This window comes from Pholis gunnellus (genome assembly GCF_910591455.1).
Source record: "Pholis gunnellus genome assembly, chromosome: 2".
Taxonomy (NCBI): Eukaryota; Metazoa; Chordata; class Actinopteri; order Perciformes; family Pholidae; genus Pholis; species Pholis gunnellus.
Window position 1 is genome coordinate 11743697 of NC_136536.1, and position 19925 is coordinate 11763621.

The window sequence follows — 19925 nt, forward strand, 5'->3', positions numbered from 1 at the left end:
TTCCAGTGCATCTCATTCTTTTCCCCCAGTAATCCACAGGTGGACCATCACAAGAAGACTCTGTCTCTAACCTCAACGACTTAGTAGTTGTGCACTTTGCCCTAGTGCTGCTTTTGGGATTAAGAGTCCTATAGCAAATGGTTTGTGTTCCTGCAGTGCAAAGCTTTAGTGTGTTTAGCTATTATGTTTGTGTGTACATTTGCAAGTGTGTGTGTGTGTGTGTGTGTGTGTGTGTGTGCAAAAGAGCGTTGCTGAGCTATACAGTGCCGGAGCAGCCCACATAGCCTATAATCCAGTCCATGTGTGCTGAGAATGCAGCAGTGTCAGGATTCACCGTAATGAAACAGACCACACTGCCCCCTTTCTCCCTCTCTTTCCATCTCTCCATCTCTTTTCCATCACTCCTGTTCTTTCCACCTCTTGCTAGTTTTTCGCTTGCCCGGCTCTAACGTATCTTACTTCAAGGTAAACCTAGAGCTGGATCAGTGACTAGCCTACTGCTTCGGTATCTCCAATCAGATAGTGTGACGGTGTGTGTCTGCACGTGTGTGTGTGTGTGTGTGTGTGTGTGTGTGTGTGTGTGCATGCATGTGCGTATTAGTGCTTCTTATCCCGATCTAATAGAATAAGCCAGGCACATTAGCCTTTAGCACAGAATGGTGTTGTGGCTAGCGATATCAGTGCTGCTCATCTATCCACTGCTGTTATTCTGGCAGTGCACAATGCGAGCACAGCTAACGTGTATTAGCCGTTCTCAATGGGAGAACAGATGGGAGCCATTTAGCGGTGTGTAGCTACAGCGCAATAAGGCCAGACCTAATCCCCATATCCTGTCCCTGAGTGAGCCCTCTCTAATATGAGCAAACAGAGATGACAGCACCGATAGACAAATAGGGGGATCTGTGTGTATGTGTGTGTATTGGTAACTTTGCAGACATGCATGCTGTGATTGGTGTTCCTTATGGATAACCTTGACTCCCAGTGCTCAGCTACATTTTGAATTCCACACAAACCTAAGTGCTGAGTTGGAGTTGGCAAGTTCAAGTTCTGAGCTTCCAGGTGTGGATTTGTATTGGTTAGCCATGGTTCTCTCTAAAAGGACACTGGTGCTCTGATTGGCTCATTGTGGTTGTGTATGTCCTGCTGTTGATTACAGAGGTTTTGTTTACCCTCTTGGCCTCCCAGACCCCCCTCTAATGAAATAAGAATGTCCATTTGGACAGAGAGTACAAGAGACGGGGGTTGGAGGAAAAAGTAAAGGAGAACATGGGGCCAAAAGAGTGAAGCAAAGTGGGGGGAGGAGGTTTTCTGGAAACATTATGCTTTTATCCCACCGTGAAGTTATTTGTACTGAATGAAGCGAAAAGAAGTTGAGAGGCTTTCCAAGTGGGGACAGAAATATGTTTGTGTACGTGTGTGTGTGTGTGTGCAAGCAGGAAGGAGTGAGGCCTTGTTCAGGTCAAAACAAGTCAAGAAGATGGCTTTCATTTGCCCATGCTGTGTTTGCACTAAATACAGTGTTTGTATATCTACATTGTGTCTGCCAGTAAGTATCTATCTATATGCGGCTAGAAAAAGTCTAGAAAAAGGAGTCTAGGTTCAGTGGGAAACTGAAATTGGGGAGCAGATTGTCAGTCCAGTGTACTATTTTAAAATACAATTAAGTGAAAGAGATAGTTCAATTTTTTTATGTGGGGTTGTATGAGGTACTCAACCATAGTCAGTGTTTTTCCTACAGTAGATGCAGCAGCAAAATGTTTTCGCCGCCTAAAAAAAAGCCTTAAAAAAAGCCTTGCTTGAAAATGTATATCAGTTAAAGTGTATGCCGTATTTAGATATTTTCACTGCCTTACCTTGCCGTCAGACAGCCCGTTCCGACAGGAAACTGAAGCCGTTTGTGTGACTTTGTTGAATCCAAACTAACCGTTTAAAACACTAAAGTCACTCAATAAAACAAACAAACCAAAAACTCTGTTTTTGTAAAAAGAGTCTGTTGGCTTTGGCGTGAGCAGTTATTGGCATCTGTTACCTGTCGGAAAGAGCTGTCGGACAGCAAGATGAAGTGGTAAAAATATTCTAAATAACTTCATAATTTATAATAAATTAGTATTTCAAGTGGTTAAAATATGTTTTGCTGCTGCCTTATATATGATTTGATATCATGCCGTGAGACATTCATTTGCTATTTCCTGTATCTCGCAATTCTGGTGGTATTGTAGCGTTCCTACAGTGTTTTCTGTCTGATGCTTTTCAATTATGCTTGATTTTATGATAAATTTAGTTGATATCAATCAGTAGGTTATATACTGTAACTTGCAGAATATATATGACGTAAATATGTATCCCATTTTGAATCAGTGCAAGCAGAATCTTTTTCAGATAGTTGGTTCAACAGCTACTGCAAAAATGAAAAGAAAAGAAAAATCTGGTGTGCAGATGTATTTTTTTTGCAAGCCTTGCAGGGTGTTCTTCTAATTTACACCTAATTTGTCTTCCAAAAGGCCCTTTTTATTAATTTGAAATCTTCATTTGCAGGCCAGCCGGTATGAAACCGAAAACGATCGCATTTAAAAATGGGAAATATATTTGTATTTTTAGTTTAGTTTGACTGAATAATTCATTAGAATTGAACCAAGCTTAAAAAAAGAAACATGCAGAACTAGTAAAAAACATATATTTGTTTTGCTGTGTATGTGAAAGTAACAGTAATACAGAAATAGTTCAGTGAGCTGTATTTGAGGTGGGTGCAAAACTGCGGGCGGCATATCTGACTTTATCCATAATCTAGTGAGAGTGTTGACAGTAAGGATGGTATTTTTTGTTGCTGCAGATTAAAAATGGTTTATGATAACGTCCAATCCGAAGCATGCACTCTACTTGGTACTGAATTAATGTTGATGTTGTTGCCATTTGGGTGGTAGATTAGTAGTAAAGGTCAGTAACACCGGGCAGGGTATGGTGATCCTGACGTGGGTGCTTTATGAATATTGAGATTACTCTTCTATGTGTTCTATTATCTTCAGGATGTTAGTGAAACCTCAAAACCACCCTCACAGTGGATATAATTGATTTTGGATAAAAAGAACATGAGAGTATTGACTGTGGGAAATTACTGCACCTCTCATTGTCTACATTTTTATAATTGCAATGATGGCAGTTTACAACTCAGACGTGTCTGTCTTTTAATGTCCCCATGTTCACATTCCTCGAAACAGCAAACAAAATGCCATTACTTTTAATTCAAGGTTGTCTTTGAAAGAAAAGTCTGCCAGCGACATCTTAAATGGTCGAGCCGGCTCTGCCACTTTTTCTGCACTTTGTGCCAGGATGAATCTCCAGTGTAAACAACTAGCACCCCACGCATTAATTACTATAAGGTGACGGCACATATTTTTGTAAAGGTTCCTAAAGGAATATCTGCCCCATGTTATCAACACTTAGTAAGTCTTAATTAATAAATCAATTGGTTTCACTCTGGATTTTCTAGACATTCAGGAGTTTAGTCTACATCTGCATCTGCACGCCTGTGCACGTGTACATACATACTTGTGTGGGCATTTGGATAATGTTTGGGTAAGTATCTCCTCACACATGTGCTAAGCCGTGCTGTGCAGTATGTCTTTGGTGACCAGTGAACCACAGCTCGCAGGTCAGTAGAGGCGTCTGACCGAGGCCATCCCTCAGCCAGCTGTCAGCATCATCAGTCTATGAGGTCAAAGGTTGTTCCACCAGATTGAACATGAGTGGAGAGAAGTCGATAACTCAGCAACACCTGAGCAACAACATCTGAGTGCGCTGCATGTTGTATCTATTTCAGTCCATCCTGAAACAACACCTGAGTTATTTTCCTAAAGGCCCTTTTCTTGTGAAGGTGCAACGTGCTGTAGGTCTTAAAGTATACAGAGCACAGAGCCAAGACTAAAGGCAGCAGTTGCCGAAAACTAACAAAATATTAAAAGTGATTAATTTGTACTCATCGGTACAATAGTTGATACATGTTTAGAAAACCCATTTTCCCTGAAGTAGGGCAGGAATTTTGCATTCTGCAGCAAATTCGAAAACCCTGTTTGCGAAAAGGGAGCGTTTTCTTTTGGTGTGAGATAGAAGACAGTTGCTCGCTAAGACAAAGCCATCAAATGTGTGCTCATGTTTGCTCAACACAAACCGTGAACTGTATACTACCTAATACAAACAGTACAGTTTAAATTGATGAAAACAACTTACCCAAAATCTAAAGTACTGCACCAATTTGCCTCCAGGCCTGCTGATTTCTGTTCAGATCACGATAACAATGGTTTAAACCCGAGATTTTGGGGCGGTCTTGCAAAAACGTGGGACGCACAGAGTGGAAAATCGAGAAGTGCTTCACTCCCCTCAGGCTGCTAAAATGCATTCTGTCTGATCAGGGTCTTAATCATCTTGAATAATTGTTATACTGTGGCATCGTGATTAATTTCACAATAACGTATTGCTTTTTTAAAATGCCTTGCAAATGAATACCTTTAACTAGGTGAATGAAGAGCGGTGATAGAGTTGCTTTGTCACTGTCGATGTATGAAGCTGTAGACAGACAGGATCCAGAGATGCTTCTTCAGCCCCTGCAGACAGAGGAGGAGGAGGTTGGGGAAGGAGGTAGGAGGGAAGGAAGGACTGGCAATGTTGTGAGGCAGACAAGTTTATTCCTGTTTTTTGTGGTTTTCTTGAATTTATACGCTGGAGAGGACAGTTAGACACCTGATGTGTAGATCATAAGGCAGTTTGTCTGAGTAAGCTCTTTTTCCCCACCCACAACACACTCATTACACACGCAGAGACATGGCCACACACACAATCGCTCGTGCAATGCTACAAATTTGCAAGACCAAATACTTAGGTTGTAAGCAGTTTTGTTCGGGCAACCCAGTTGATGGGGGGAACCACAGCAAACCGTCTTAGGCACTTAACAGCCAGTTAATTGTTCAGGGCTCACCTCAGATTACCATAACATATCTGCTATCCACTTCAGAGTGGAGATGATGGAAGTGATTCAGAGTGCTGTCTTCTAACACTGTATTCAAAAGTGACAAGCCTTTTTCTCATCCAAGCCAAACAAGAGTGACCAAAATGGGATTTGTCGTATGGCCGCTGATGGTTGCTGGAGTCAGCATCCCCTTGCAGCCACAGTGTGGGCCATGAGCCTAGATATTACCACTGGTCACGCTGTCCATCGCCTCAGGGTTATTTCAGTTGCACTTTTTAAAATTAGTTTTTCTTTAATATTTTTCAAGGATTTCATTTTATTAGCAGTTTAGTTCCGGTTTTTTGAAGTATCAACTTCTAGGTCAATTTAGAGTGAACATTTAACATTAAACCAGATTTTTTACTTTTTGTCAAGCTCGTCACAGGACCTTTTGAAGATTTTACACTGTCTGGTCGACATCCCTAATCCCCAGTGCTGCCTCTCTCTCATTTTGAACTGGGCGATGCTGAGTGCTCTGACCGCTCTAGCTTTTTTAAAGCATTAAGGTAGTTAAGTGTTTTTCAAAGTCAGTGTTGTTCGAAGTTATTAGTTGAAGTGCACAAACATGCCTGCCAGAAGACAATAAGCACTTACTTTTCTTTCTCTAGGATGTAATTGAAATGACGCTGTAGTGCTTTCTCATTTATGACCACTAATTCACTGGCGCAGGTTCATAATCTCAAAAATGTGGCAACTGCTCTAACATTAACCCTCAAAAATGGCTTTATCCTGATTGGCTGGGCATATATGCACATATACATGGCATGGATGTGTGATTACCTTACCTAAATTATAATTATTGTAACATCAATGTTTGATAAGTTATGGCCATAAGCTGAAATAGTTTTACTAAACCACCTCATCTTCCCTTCTCTGTCTGAACATGCCAGGTGTGATTCAGTCTGTCTGTAAACTCTGGTTTGCTCTCTGTGCAGAAATGGCTCAGCCAGCCCACAGTCATAAATCAGTACACCTCAAGCTGTAGCTATTTTTCATCTCTCTCTCCCTCCCTTTTCCCCCTCTGTTTTCCCCTCATCTCCATTGCTTCTTCAAATGCCATTGCCACAAGAAACAACCAAGTATTTTGTGGCTTACTGACAGAGACCAAGATTAGAAATGCAGATCTTAACATTGTTCTGGATCTGTGGGATGTTGGGGTCCAAATGGGAAAACATATTGATTATTTCAATGTCTAAAGCAAGTTCCCACTGTGCAGCCAGTTGTGTGTGAGAGAGAGCGAGTGCGTGCGTGTGCATGTGTGTGTGTGAAAGAAAGATCAAGAGAGAGAGAGAAAGGGAGAGAGAGATTGGTAGGATTATAAGGGTGTTTTGTGAGCTTATTGAGATGGCAGCACACAAAAGCCCTTCCCTCCGGAGAAACTCGCACCTGGGGAGGCACCGGCGAGAAATTGCGTGCATTTGTGTGTGCGTGCTTGAGGGCTAGAGATCAAAATTGTGCATAAGAGAACTCTCAGTGGGATGCTCTGGAGGTCAGATCCCCTGTTCAAGAAGGATTACATCCCAAAGAGAAAGTCTGAACATCCACAAAGAGGCACTGAATGAGGGAGGTATAGGGATTTGGAAACAGAGAAAAGGGAATCACAGCCTTTTGACTTTAAACCTGTTATTTTCCTCAGACTTCCTGTGCTCTCCTCTCTCTCTCTCTCTCTCTCTCTCTCTCACACACACACACACACCTACACACACACACACATACACACACACACACACAAACTAAAAGCACTAAAAATATCACACAGCCTCAGGTCTTGGGTAAGTCCTGCGTTATTCCCCAAACTGTGGTTTTAACATATAGACCCACCCCTAGGCTGCCAATCATAGACGTGCCCACTGCTCTCAGGCAGAGGGAGATGAGAGGAGACTCACACCTGCTGACTTTACTATGTGACACTTGATCACTACTGATATTGTACCACTCACTTAAAGGATGGCACACCCTGCAACATACAGCACTTGTGATGCCTCAACTCAAGCACCACTGCTCTCACACACACACACACACACACTTAAATCTCCTAATAGAAAGCAAACATTTATGATCAAGATTGACACCTACGGAAACACTGTGGTGGAGAAATAACACTAAATGTATTTTAATAAGTAATAGCAGAAGGAATTTCACTATTTTCTTTCCCTATTCTCGAAATGCCAGAGCTGCTATCGGATGCTCCTTGTAGGATTGAAGAGGAAAACTAACAGGAATTTACCTGTTTCCGTCTGCTGAAATTCATCCTAGTGCAGAGTCAGCGAAGAGGCTTTATAACTTAGGCTATCGCGGAGCTACTGTAATAACATCAACAACCTTTGGACTGCCACTCAACATTAAGGGCTGCCCACTAATTAAGCCTCGTATAACAGTAGGCTGCAGTTTATTTCTCACGCTATTCCAACACTTTCCCAAAGTTCGCCAACGTCCGGGAAGCTTGTAAAAAGTGAGATGTGCTGCGTTGCCGTTGGTCGGAACAACAACACTTTTTTATCATAATTGATGTCTTGCAGTGTAATTAGTTATGAAAGCTTTCTTTCCCTCAAAGTGACCTATTCAAACCTGCGTAGTGTTTGTTGAACTTAGGCTTCAAATCCCAAAGTGGCTCACCGGCCTATTGCTGCAGGGTACCCATATGACATGGGTAGTAACATGTTTTAAAGCCCCTGAGTCTTGGGGCTACAGAATAAACTTCTCATTTGGGCCCCACGCTGAAAAAAGTGTAAAAAACCCCTGGCCTGAATGAAAGATATTCCAACACAGCTCAGCTTGTTGGGCTGAGTAGTTTTCAGCCAGGTTGTGTTTTCCAGTGAAACCTTAGAATTGGATGTCAGAGTGGCCTCTCTCTCTCTCTCTCTGTCACTAGATCACTAGACAAGCAGATTAGTGCTGTAGCTGCTCTGTCTGTCCCTTACAACTTACTGTATGTCACTGCTATAATCCTTGTCATCAAACCAATGGGTCAGGCTACTTTACAAGGGTGTCTTTCATACATGTATGCACTTATGCTCACATGCATACAACTCACACATGTGCATTAGAACTCCCTCTCCCTCTCTTTCTCTCTCTCTTATCTGGGCCTGTGGAAAATCCACACTTGTACGATGACATTCAGCACAGGATTAAAGCCCATGTAAGACCCTCCTCAGTTTACACTGCTGCTGCCAAGAGGGGATCTATACAACCACACACTCTCATGCAACCCTGTACACACACTGGCAGAGACACGAATGCAAGCACATGCACACACACACAGTAAGCAGGCAAGCAAAAACTTGTTTGTGTATGCACACACACTCTCACACAGACAAATCCCAGCACCCTTGTTACTTAGCATGTTGTACTCTTGTTAGTCCAGACCAAAGGAAGTCTATCTACTCAACAAACCCAGCAAGACATACAATGAGGTCCCCCCCATACACACACACACACACACACACACACACAAGCACACGCACAAGCACACGCACAAGCATACTGACATCCTTTTGTCCTGCATCCCGCAACTATCATCCTTGCTCTTCTCTCTGAAACAAGAGTATCCTTGCCAAGAATGAGCCCAGACACCAATTCCATCCATCTGCAATGGAATCAGACTCACACACACACACACACACACACACACACACACACACACACACACATACACAATGTCACATACAAACAGAACTGTTTGCACTAGTGTTGCCAGTAGGGACAAAGTGATGAACAGTTATAGTAGACTACCAGGACTGAGACTGGCGGTAGATTGAAGACAGACTCTTTGGGTTTTAGTCGTGCTAAGAGGCCAGACAAGACCTTAGTTAAGATGCTGCTGTGTATCTAGTCACATTGTGTGTGTGTTGTGTCTTGTTTTTTTGGGCATACCTCTGGGGGGTTAGTTGGTTGGGTCTGGAGAGGATTCTCATTGGAATGTGTTCTGATTGGGCTAGACAGCGATCCTTTTCTGATTGGTTGTTTATCCGAAGGCTTCCACTTTGGGGGCTCCTTTGAATCAGTGCATCTCTGTCACTCCCTCTCCATTTATTTCTGTTTCTTCTCTTCTCTCGCTTCATCTCTATATCTTGTAAAGTGCCGCTGGCTCTGTGTTTGATGTGAGTCTGTTTGACGGGCTAAAGCAGAACCAGCAGTGGGCCTTCTCTTTGTTTCTGCCAAGCCGTCGATGCTCAAAGTGGAGACCACAGTAACCTTAGGTGCTAAATGGTCAAATACAATATAGCACAGCTTGTCTCCCAAGCACAGAACAGTAAATGTCTTTTTTTTAAGTTTCTGTGCACTGTTGAAACTGTTTTAATACAACACATGTATTCAAGACTGATTGGCATTGCAATCCTGTATTTGCAGGGGAAGCGATTCCCCCACTCCATTAGTGGAGCAGTAAACAACTCTGTGCTTCAATTTCAGTGGGAATCAAAACAAGCTTGATTTGCTCTTGCCTGGTTGTCGCTTGTATTTGCATAGAGTTTATCTTTCATCAACCTTCCCCTGTAGAGCCAATGGGCTTCTTATAAGTCTCTGCATCTCAGCAGACGGTGCCCGGGCTGCAACACTACATACAATCACAATAATAGCAGCCTATTGCTGTCTCAGTTTTTGAGTCCGTGTATAAACTTTTCAATACTAGTGTAAGTATGTCACCTGAGATTTGGTACCAATGCTAAAACCTGAAAATAATAATGAATCAACAAAAAGTATTTGTTCTGGTGGCTGTATGCTTAAATTAACCACATTATACTCAGTTCATTTCCTTCCAGAAACATGCGGGCAGAGACCGTTTTCTCTCTCTTTCTCCCCTGTTTCGGTCAACTTCTAATGTCACTATCGATAAAGGCAAAACATGTCAGTTTACAGTTGTCAAATCTGCAAATGTTTTATGTATATCAGGAGCTCTCTGATCAAAGAATGAGCACAAGATTAAAAATCGGACCAAATGTTTGACGCCAGCTTTACTTGATAGTGATGGCGCTCAACGCTATGGACACGTTTCAGGCAGTACCAAAAAGTCACGGATTGATACCCATATCATGTCAGTGTTACCAAATAGATTTTGTGACTTTCAATGTTGCTTTCCGTTGTTATAAATTTATGAAATTTTTTCTTTTTTACAACAGAAAACAAATACCAGCAAATATAGATATACAAAACAAAATAAAACAAACAAGAACAAACTGTAAAGTACGATAGAAAACAGTGCAATACGGTACAGTAGTACAGTATGTACAGTAAAGGGTGCCTTCTTAATTTAGAGACAAGAAACCATGTGATCTAGCCATCTATAAAGCAGTCCGTTTTACGATGGGCTGTCTGATGGTTTGATTTGAAGTTATTCTCAGAGGGACCACATTAACCATCATGTGACAACCAATCTGCTCTTTAAAAACACTGCTATCACCCACCTCCAATCAAAACTATGTTGAACTGTGCACCAGCTGGCAAAGGGTGGGAAAGAGACCCTAACCCTGGGAAAGAGAGGTGACCAACCAAGAGAGACTCACTTGATAATTCTTTCTCACCAAAAGCAGAGTAGATCATGGCAGGATGAAACACCAGTCATCAATAGGTGCCATTGTACTTTTACCCCTCTCTAATATCCTATCCAGGAGTGGCCTAGCCTGTCAGAGTATGCACGCAGCAAGGTTTCAACCCTGCAGCTATGGGATTAGCTCCACTGCTGGGTGGTCCTCCTACTACTGGTCTCAGAACAGCATCATAGATTACTGCGCACTCATTCTAGGTGTCAGCATATTGAATCAGGTCAGGTCACTGAGTTTTGTTTCTGACCATTGCAAGGTTATTGTACTTGATGTACGGCTTGATTTGAATACATTTACATATTACTTTTGTTTCCATAAACTAATCCTCAAGTTTAGAGAAGGGATCTTATGACTTTAACGTTGTTGGATTGAATCCCTCGTCTCTTTGGCTGGGTAAATGGGTTCTTCTTGAGCTCTAGCGTTACTGCTCAGTGGCCAACATGCGAAAGCTGTGGTTGTATTATGCCGCGGTCAGACCAGAACTGTCAAGATCTAAATTTACTTGCTTGCCATAGCAAACAGCGGGTGGGGCAGGAAATAGTGTGGGCAGTGTTGCAAGCACCAGCTAGCCAGCTAACATTAGCATTCCACAGTTTGAAAATGATACATGATTTTATCAAACATTTTATTTACCCTGCCCTTGTACTCACTATCAGCCATGCAGATGTTGCTCGTTTTTTCCTTCACCATACAGTTATGCAAACATAAGAAAGACAAAACTCAGTACCTTCTGAATGAAAGGTCAATCACACCCTCTTTCTGACGTTGCCTCGATGTTGATAGGGCAAGTTCAATCCACAACAGCAAGTGAATTATGTTTGGCGAGTGTATTTGGTGTGACTGCGTCTTTAGCTATCAGGTGGAACAAAGTGTTTCTGGCATTAGAAAACTTTCTGGATAAATGAAAGGTTAGTTTAAAAGACAAAGAAAGGTTTGTGATGTGTCTGACGAGTGTGGGATGTTACGTAGAATAGTTATAATTACAGGCAGCATAAAGTCATGGCCATTAGTCATTGTTTTTTTCTCTTTCTTGGGTTCCATCCTTGATCTCATCACTCTTGAGTCGTTAAGCTGGTTGTATTGAGGACAGAGCACTGGTTGGCATTTCCCACTCTCACACACACACACACACACACACACACACTAAGACCGAGCACATGTTCTCCATAACAGAAATCCCAAAGACAGACAGGTAGTGTGACAGGAATAAAGCTGTCGGAGGCCTGGCGTTCTCTCCATCCGAAGGGATGGGAGCAGAGGACAATGTAAACATTCTGTCGCGCACATAAACAAGACCCTGCTCAGGTTTCACTACACAGTTAGAGAAAACTCACCCACTCTTTTATAGAGAAAGTATTTGTATAATTTGTTTATGCAGAATTCCATAGCCCTAATGGGGAAATGGGTTTTTCGGCATCACACTACACCTGAGTTCAATTTCACTAGCTCTCTCACAGACAGATCGTAAAGATGGCATACCAGAGCGAACGCAATCTGTCTTTCTCTTCTGCGTCTCAATTTAATTTCTCAGCCTTCCTCTCTCTCAGCCGCATTCTTTCTCTCTACCCCCTCCCTCTCTTTCTTTTTCTCTCTCTGCTGTTATCTCTCCCTATGAATGATGGCTGCGCAGAGTAATTATTCACCAAATACTCACTACCAGGTGAGTCAGAGCAGTGTTGAGGTAATTCTCATTGTTGAGTTTGACATTAGCTTTATAAGAAGGATGCGTGTTGGCGACTGATATAATAAGCTTAAAGTTATTTCAATTTTTTTGTTTACAATGTCTTCAGATATATTTCAGAAAACTAATTGGTGAACAAGTACTAAGATGTGGCACATACCTCTTAGCTGTGAAATCTAGCTCCTAATTAGCAAGAGCTCCTAAGCAATAAAGCTTGTGTGCTGGCATGGAAAAATAACATGTGGGAATGTGTTTGTGTGCATTTATGTATATATTTGGGTCAATGCAAAAGAAAAATCTAAAAGAAAGTCTAAACAATCACTGCTCAGTAAAACACATATTTACAGTATTTATTGTTCTATGGTAATGATATTCCGAGGCCAACTATACTGACACATTTACATACCGCAAACACATGAATGTTTTCATTCATATCCAGCTTCAACCTCCTGCTCCGCCAGCATGACACCATGTGTTTAGCAGCACCAAAAACAATGGCTTAGCAGAACCTCCTGCACCGCAGTGCAGATGAACTGAAGTACAGGCCAGAGAACAAGACCCAAACATGTGTTTGCTTTGTTTTGCCTTCTAATTACATATACACATAGTTATTTCTCTTACACAGTGTTTGTGTGTAAAGAGTGTGTGTGTGTTTCGAAACTGTGTGTGTCTGTCTCCCTGTTGCAACACAAGACTTTGTGTCTGGAACTGATGTGTCTCACTGCAGGCATTCCATCCAGGCTAACTCTCTTTGCTTACGTAATAACTTGGCTTTGCCATCATTTGTTTGTGCGTATGTGTGTGTGTGTAAGGGTAAATGGTAAATAGACTTGTACTTGTATAGCGCTTTCTCGTCTTCCGACCACTCAAAGTGCTTTAAAATTACATTTCACGTCTTTTACCCATTTAAGGTGCCACCTAATTAACATTCATATCCATTCATACACCGCAGGCACAGCCTATGGGAACAAGTTGGGGTTAATTGTCTTGCTCAAGGACACATCGACATAGACTAGCGGAACCAGAGATTGAGCCGCCGATCCTCTGATTGAAGGGCGACCCTGCTCTACCACTGAGCCACAGTTGCCCCCACGATCATAGGAATTACTCCCTTACATTTTACACATTCGCACAGAAAGATAAGCCCGTCCTTTTGAACTTGTGTTCTACCAATTCATGTTTTTTTTGTCTCTATTCTTGCTCAAGTCTTGTCCCCCCCCCCTTTATTCCTGTTTCCGTTTGCCCCCTCTAAATGGCAATTAGAACAACTTTGGTTGTTAAGAAATGTTAGCAAAATACTGCCTCTGTGCACCAATAAAGTTCAAATACACTGGTCAGCATCATTTTCATAGTTATGGGCCACATTGATCTTGTGGGAGGGTTTGAAGTGTAACACACACCACCTACTCAGAGCATATTTCCCCTCAATGCACACACACACGCACACACACACACACTGATATCACAGGCCAAAAGTTTTATCATTGATGTCAGCTGTTAAGTCAACCCAGTCAGTCCTACCTCCGCCTCATCCTAACATTACACACACACACACACACACAGACACACACATTATCATCGCCGGCTCTGATGTTGGAAAGCGTTGGGAGAGACTGATTACATTTGGTGTATTTTGGATGAAGCAGCAAGAAGTTTTGAATGGGTTTAGACCCTTAACTTTAAATCAGTGCATGTTTGTATGCCTGCATGCATGAGGTCCACCTTTGTTTGTGTGTTTGTGTGTGTGTGTGTGTGTGTGTGTGTGTGTGTGTGTTTGTGTGTGGGTGGGTGGTAGGAATGAGGCAACATACCGTGACTTTATCATGGCAAAGCAGAAAAAGTATTAACAACTGGTGAAAGATGTTTTGTGGACATTTCTCGGATTCCCTTTTGGTCGAAAGAAAAATGGGGAGAGATGAGAGGGAGAGATGGAAAGAAAAAAGGGGAGTCAAGAGAATAATGAATAGCTATAGATATTTATGTGGGTTTTAGATGCATTGCTGCTCAGTGTAAGCCTCCTTGTAGTCATTCTCTATCATCGCTTTGTGGCAGTTTTGAATTTCCAAACACAGGAAGTGTTGCTTGATTTCCTCTTTCTTTGTGACTGAAGTGTGTGTGTGTGTGTGTGTGTGTGTGAGAGAGATTGTGTGTGTCTTTCTCTCTTTCTCTCTCTGTCTCTGTTGCTCTCACTCCCTCTCTCCATTCTCCCTCACATTCTCACACACATATACAGATGTGGGATAGTTGTTTGCTTTTCTTGCCAAGCAAAAATGCTTTCTTCTCTTTGTGATCCGCTTTGGTGTTACCTGACAAGTGTGTGTGTGCGTGTGTGTGGAGAGAGTGAGCAAGTGCTAAACCCAGCTCCTTGCCTGAGTGCTGCTGCAAAGGCCCAGGTTGACAAGGAGGATTGAGATTGTCATCCCAGGGATTAAGCATAATGAGCAAGATTGACAGACAAGACAACATTGTACACTTGCACTGACACACACAGAAACACACACACACACACACACACACACACACTAAACATACACACAGAAATGTACACAGGCAATTATAGAGAGGTGTATCAAAGTAGTGGGATAAGCCTCTGTTTAAATGCATATGAGTAGACCATTCCATCATTGCCTGCACGCCATTATAGGGAGGGAAAAGGGATTACCCCTCCTTACTTTCACTGGATATTTTCTTTTTTTTCCTCTTGTCTTTTTCCCACTCCCATTCTCCTCTGTCCTGTTTCTCATTTGCGTGTTTGTTTGTGTTTGTATGTTGTGTATACCAAGAGGGAGACAGAGTTTATGAACTGCCTTTGAGCCAGGATTGCACTCTCTGGAGTCAGGCTCTTCTAGCTTGCTGGGCTTTCCTAAAGATGGCAACATACATTGTGATGCAGATTGTGGTGTCATCAATAATTGGACCGTGTTGGATCGAGTCTGTTGCAGTCTGAGCCAGCTGGCGTTGGTCGTCGTGAAGATCAAATCAAGCATGTCATTTACCTACTTATCAGTTCGCTGCTTGTCATTCTCATGAAGATCAGTTAAAACATCAAATATTTAGATGGTGCTTTTCCAAGCTGTTGACATCACGTAGCAGGAGAACTATTCATATTTCTAAAATGGCTTAAAACAACCAAGCATTCGTTCAGTCTCACTCAACCTGCAGATGTTAAGGTCGGGTCATGAATTCACGTGTGCCACAGAACTTCAAAGGACCATTTTTGTCAGAAGAGCTTGTCCATTGTTAATCTGTAATTGCCAAGTGGCAGCTCAAAATCGCTGTCCAATCAGATAGCCACGGATAAGTGTGGCATGTAGCAGTTAGCTTGGCACTCTTTGGGCCCTCCTGGTGTAGGCGCAGGCTTGTCGGCACAGTGTTCACTTGAAGCTTTGGCAGATTTTTTGAGGGAGATGATCAGCTTTCATCTTATCACTTTGCACAGTGACACATGCTTCAAAGAGAGCTGGTCATTTTTACTGGCACTGCAGTGTGTGCGTGTTTGCGCCTGTGTGTGTCTGTGCAAGCTATCGACACATTCCCAGAAAGCTGTTCCAGACCCTAGGACTGGGTTTAATGAAGGCCACGGCATGTCTTCAAAGAGCTGCAATCCAATCTGTGCAGAAGTACACACACACACACACACACACACATGCACACAAACACACACACGAACGCACACACCTCTGCTGGTTGGAACAAATGTAAGAGTTTAAGCTCAGCCTGGTCTTGTAATTTGGCAGCTTGCTTTGTAACCTTCATAAGATGACTGAGAGAGACAGATGGCTATCCAAGAATGTGGAACTTGTGTGAGAGGGAGTGAATGATCAAAAACATGCATCATTAAAAGAACCCTAAGAAATGCAACAAAACATTGTACTAGTTCACCTGTCTTTGAGATTGGAGGCTTGCCTTTCTCAACTGAAACCTTCTCTGCTCACAAATTAAGATTAAGCTCAGCTACACCAAGGATTGTGTCTAACTGTGCATGTGTATGTATGTGTGTTAATTCATGTCTCTGTGTCATGATGTTCTCTGGCTGGTGCAGGACACAGATATTGAAGATGACATCTGCAAAGCTCGAAGAGTGATGAAATTTCAGAGCTAATGGGCAAATTGTGGGAACTGAATTACACAAAGCTTGGAGCTGGAGCGAACCTCATTCCACATTATATTGCTGTCATTTGTAACAGTCGTCCTACACTCAGTAGATTGTTGCTGTCAGCTGAAGAATTTCTACTTCCAAAAGGCAACTTTGAAAGATAAGATTCAAAGTCTCATTTTCAGATTGATGCTGATTTTGACCTTTTTCCATTGCCCGAAAGTCTTGGAGGAACTTGAACGTGAACATTTCTAACAGTTACAAGATTTTTAGTAAAGTACTGCAAGGCTTTTGGAAACATGAGATAGCTACAGGCCTGGAATTGACCCTCAAACCATTTGTTGGAAATCCTTCATGCTTTACGTTTTACGAGTGTGCATATGTTTGAGTTTGGATGTTTTAATGCGTGTGTGCGTGTGTGCGTGTGTGTGTGTGTGCTTGTGTGTGTTTGCACACAAGCGTAACTGTGTGTCTCTGGTGCCTTTGAGGTGTGTTAAGGTGTGTTTCTTTGATGTTTGGCATTGGGTTTATAAAAGGGTTGGTTTTAGAGGCATGCATTTTTTCTTAGTGCTGGTGCATATACGTGTGTGTGTGTGTGTGTGGGTGTGTGTGTGTGTCGGCCAGCAGAGTGGATGTGGTTCACCTTGCACTGGCCACCTGTAAGCCATCGACAGAAATTAGCCTCTTTAGTCTTGATGGGTTGCAGAACAGAGAGGGAAGGGGCGGTGAGAATGTGGTAGGAGGGCTGTTGGTGGGGTTTTTGGAAAGATGTGGGTGTATGTTTGTGTGTGTGTGTGTGTGTGTGTGTGTGTGTGTGTGTGTGTGTGTGGTGGAAGATTGTGTGTATCTGTCTGTGTGTGTGTGTGTGTGTGTTGTAGTTATTTAGCTCCGTTTTTCTGGCTGTAGGCCCAAGCCTTCTCAAGAGTTCTGCTCTGACTCTACCAAACACACACAACATGGACTCATTAAACTCAGTAAACAAATAAGTCATTAATATCAGCCTGCAGGCTTCAGACACACAAATACAAATGTATGGTGCATGTGCTCACTCGCGGACACACCAACAACCACGCCCAAGCCCACTGTGTGTGAGGCTTCTATTGGCTGTGGGGTTTGGAACTAGCGAGACTAATGATGTGGTCCTTGTGTTCCTGCTTCCTGTCCTTTGCTGGAGGACTTCCTGTAACAGAGTCATGTGGTCCTGATTACAGTCCACATCTAAGACCCCTGGAGCAGGACAGTTATGCTCTGATACACACACACGTTCCCCCCACACGCACACATACACACACAATAAATATAGAATAACCTGTGTCCCTCTCAACAGATATCTGATATTATTGACCAGGAGCACTGGAAACACTGAGCATCTGTGTTTACTTCTCCTTTCTTTTCTCTTTAAGTTTCTCTGTCTGTTTCTGGTTTTTCTGCCTTCCCTTTGTTCTGTAGCCAGGAGGTTGTTTGGTGTGATGAGGGGCTGCCTGGTCCTGTTGTACTTTACTCACTGCTCTGCAGCCCAGCCCTGGCACCAGACCTGACAGCTGCGCTATTGATCAAGTGAGGTTGGTTCGTTCTGTAGGGAGAACTACATAATCAGTGAATTTTTCAAGTGTAAAATCAATACAGGTTAACGAGTGTAACCGAGGAAACAAGCTTTCTCTGTCCGTATATTTCCGTTGAGATCCAGCAGTTACATAAGACCAGATCAGTGGTTTTGCACATTTTGTTTTAAACTAAAAAGCACATATTTTAGATCTATTCCAACCATTTGCCAAAAATACCATAAGCTACTAACCAGTCAGCCATCATTGCTTTCCATTCGTTTAATCCAACAAGTACTTGAATGCTCTGAGATGTTAGCATTGGTTGTCAAGCAACAACTTTTTTATTGAGAGAAACAGGAAAATTTGCATTACCCTTTGATAAACCCCTTGTGTGCTTATTGTTTGTCTTTTTAGTTTAATATTCTGACAGCATAGCCCATGAATTCAGCACTTGTTGGCAGCTGACTCTTTGTTGTTGGAGTGCTCTCGAATGCATTAACAGGTAGAATTTCTAAAATGCTCCCTGTATCTAACTGCATCAGGCAATCATTAAAGCAACTTACTAAAATAATAATGTTCACATATGGATTACCTTTCTCAAGCACATTTCAAGTATCCACAAGTTGATCTTCATATCACGTGGCTGCCTGTCCAAAAATGTAGGGTATGGTTTGGAAAATGGTCAGCAGTAATGTAAACATGATTGGTATTTGTATATAGAATTTGTGGTCAGTGGGATAAAACATGCAAAACATGTAAAAGTATGGTTTTATAAACAGGGTGGATCCAAACAACTGACAGAAGCTGGCGTAATCTAATAGTCCCTTGCTGCTGTATTAGTAATTTTTTACATTTTGTTTAGCAGAAACAGTCCTATTATCATGATGGAGCATCTCGCTGTTTAACAGCTCCTTCCAAGTGCAAAGTTGTCATTCCCCATATGCTCTCTGTAGAATAGGAAAAGTGTGTGGAGTGTGTGTGTGTGTGTCTGTGTGTATAGAGCCACTTTCCAAGGGGAAATTGTTAGCAAATGGGCTCCAACTGCTGGCCTTTTAGCTTTGCAAACACAACCTGAAGGCCTCACCCCACATCCCCTTCTCTCCACTCAAGCCCCCCTACCTCACCCACCCACCCACCCACCCACTACAATTCACCTGCCCAACAACCCCAAGGCTTCTCATCCCTCTACTCCCTCCCTCCCTTCCCTTCTCCCCATTTCTATTTTGCTCCCACACACTAACTTAGACATTTCCATACCTATTCATCATTCCCTTTCCCTCCCTCTCTGTGTCTCCTTCTTCACACACAGAGAGTCATTCCTGAGTGGGTAAATAGAGTAAATTGCGGCTGACCCCCAGGGTTAGCAGAGGCCACGCTCTCTTTTCATGTCAAAGCCATCTGAAGGCTGATTGGTTGATTGCAGTGCTCTCCGCTTCCAAAAGGCTCCCTTGTGCTGCCGTAATTGCCCTTTCTTGCGCACATACACACATCAACATACTTAACACACATACACACAATCATGCACGTACATACATGCGGAGACACACACATTCTTACAGGCAAATGACTTAATTGGTGTTAATTGCATAATGACAGTAGTGAATTGGACCTGGGTCAGAGGTGACACAGGTTTGAGTGGAGAGGGGGATGGAGAAAGGATGTTGGGAAGATGTGAGAGGAAGGCTGGCACTTCTAGCCTGTCTCAGTCTCCCTCTCTTTCTTACTCAGTTCCAATACCAAGCAATCCTTGACCTGATTGCAGAAGTTGGCCCGTGGGGATGATATACACATACACTCACACGCACAAAAACAGACAGCCCTTTGTGGCGCCGAGGGATGCTCTATATACTTAACACAAGGATTCAATTTGACTCAGTCTGCATCTGTGGCTGTGTATGTATGTGTGTACCTATGTGTGTGTATTTAACTATACCAGCAGAGTATGTTTGTGTGTGAATGCCAGGGCAGCTGAAAGGGCTCTATTGGGGAAAACGTTTAAGCCATCATCATTAGAGAGTTGTTGGTACAGAGGTGTGTTTTAGTGAAGGACGTAATTGGCCCGTCA

The 19925-nt window shown here is 42.6% G+C and overlaps 1 protein-coding gene across 1 annotated transcript in view; it reads left to right on the top strand.

Annotated features, from left to right (window-relative positions):
- LOC306703824 (ERC protein 2) overlaps positions 1 to 19925 on the top strand; it is a gene marked incomplete at its 5' end in the record, with an annotated part of 136073 nt that overhangs the window by 102447 nt on the left and 13701 nt on the right. The gene's annotated exons all lie outside the window — the stretch shown is intronic.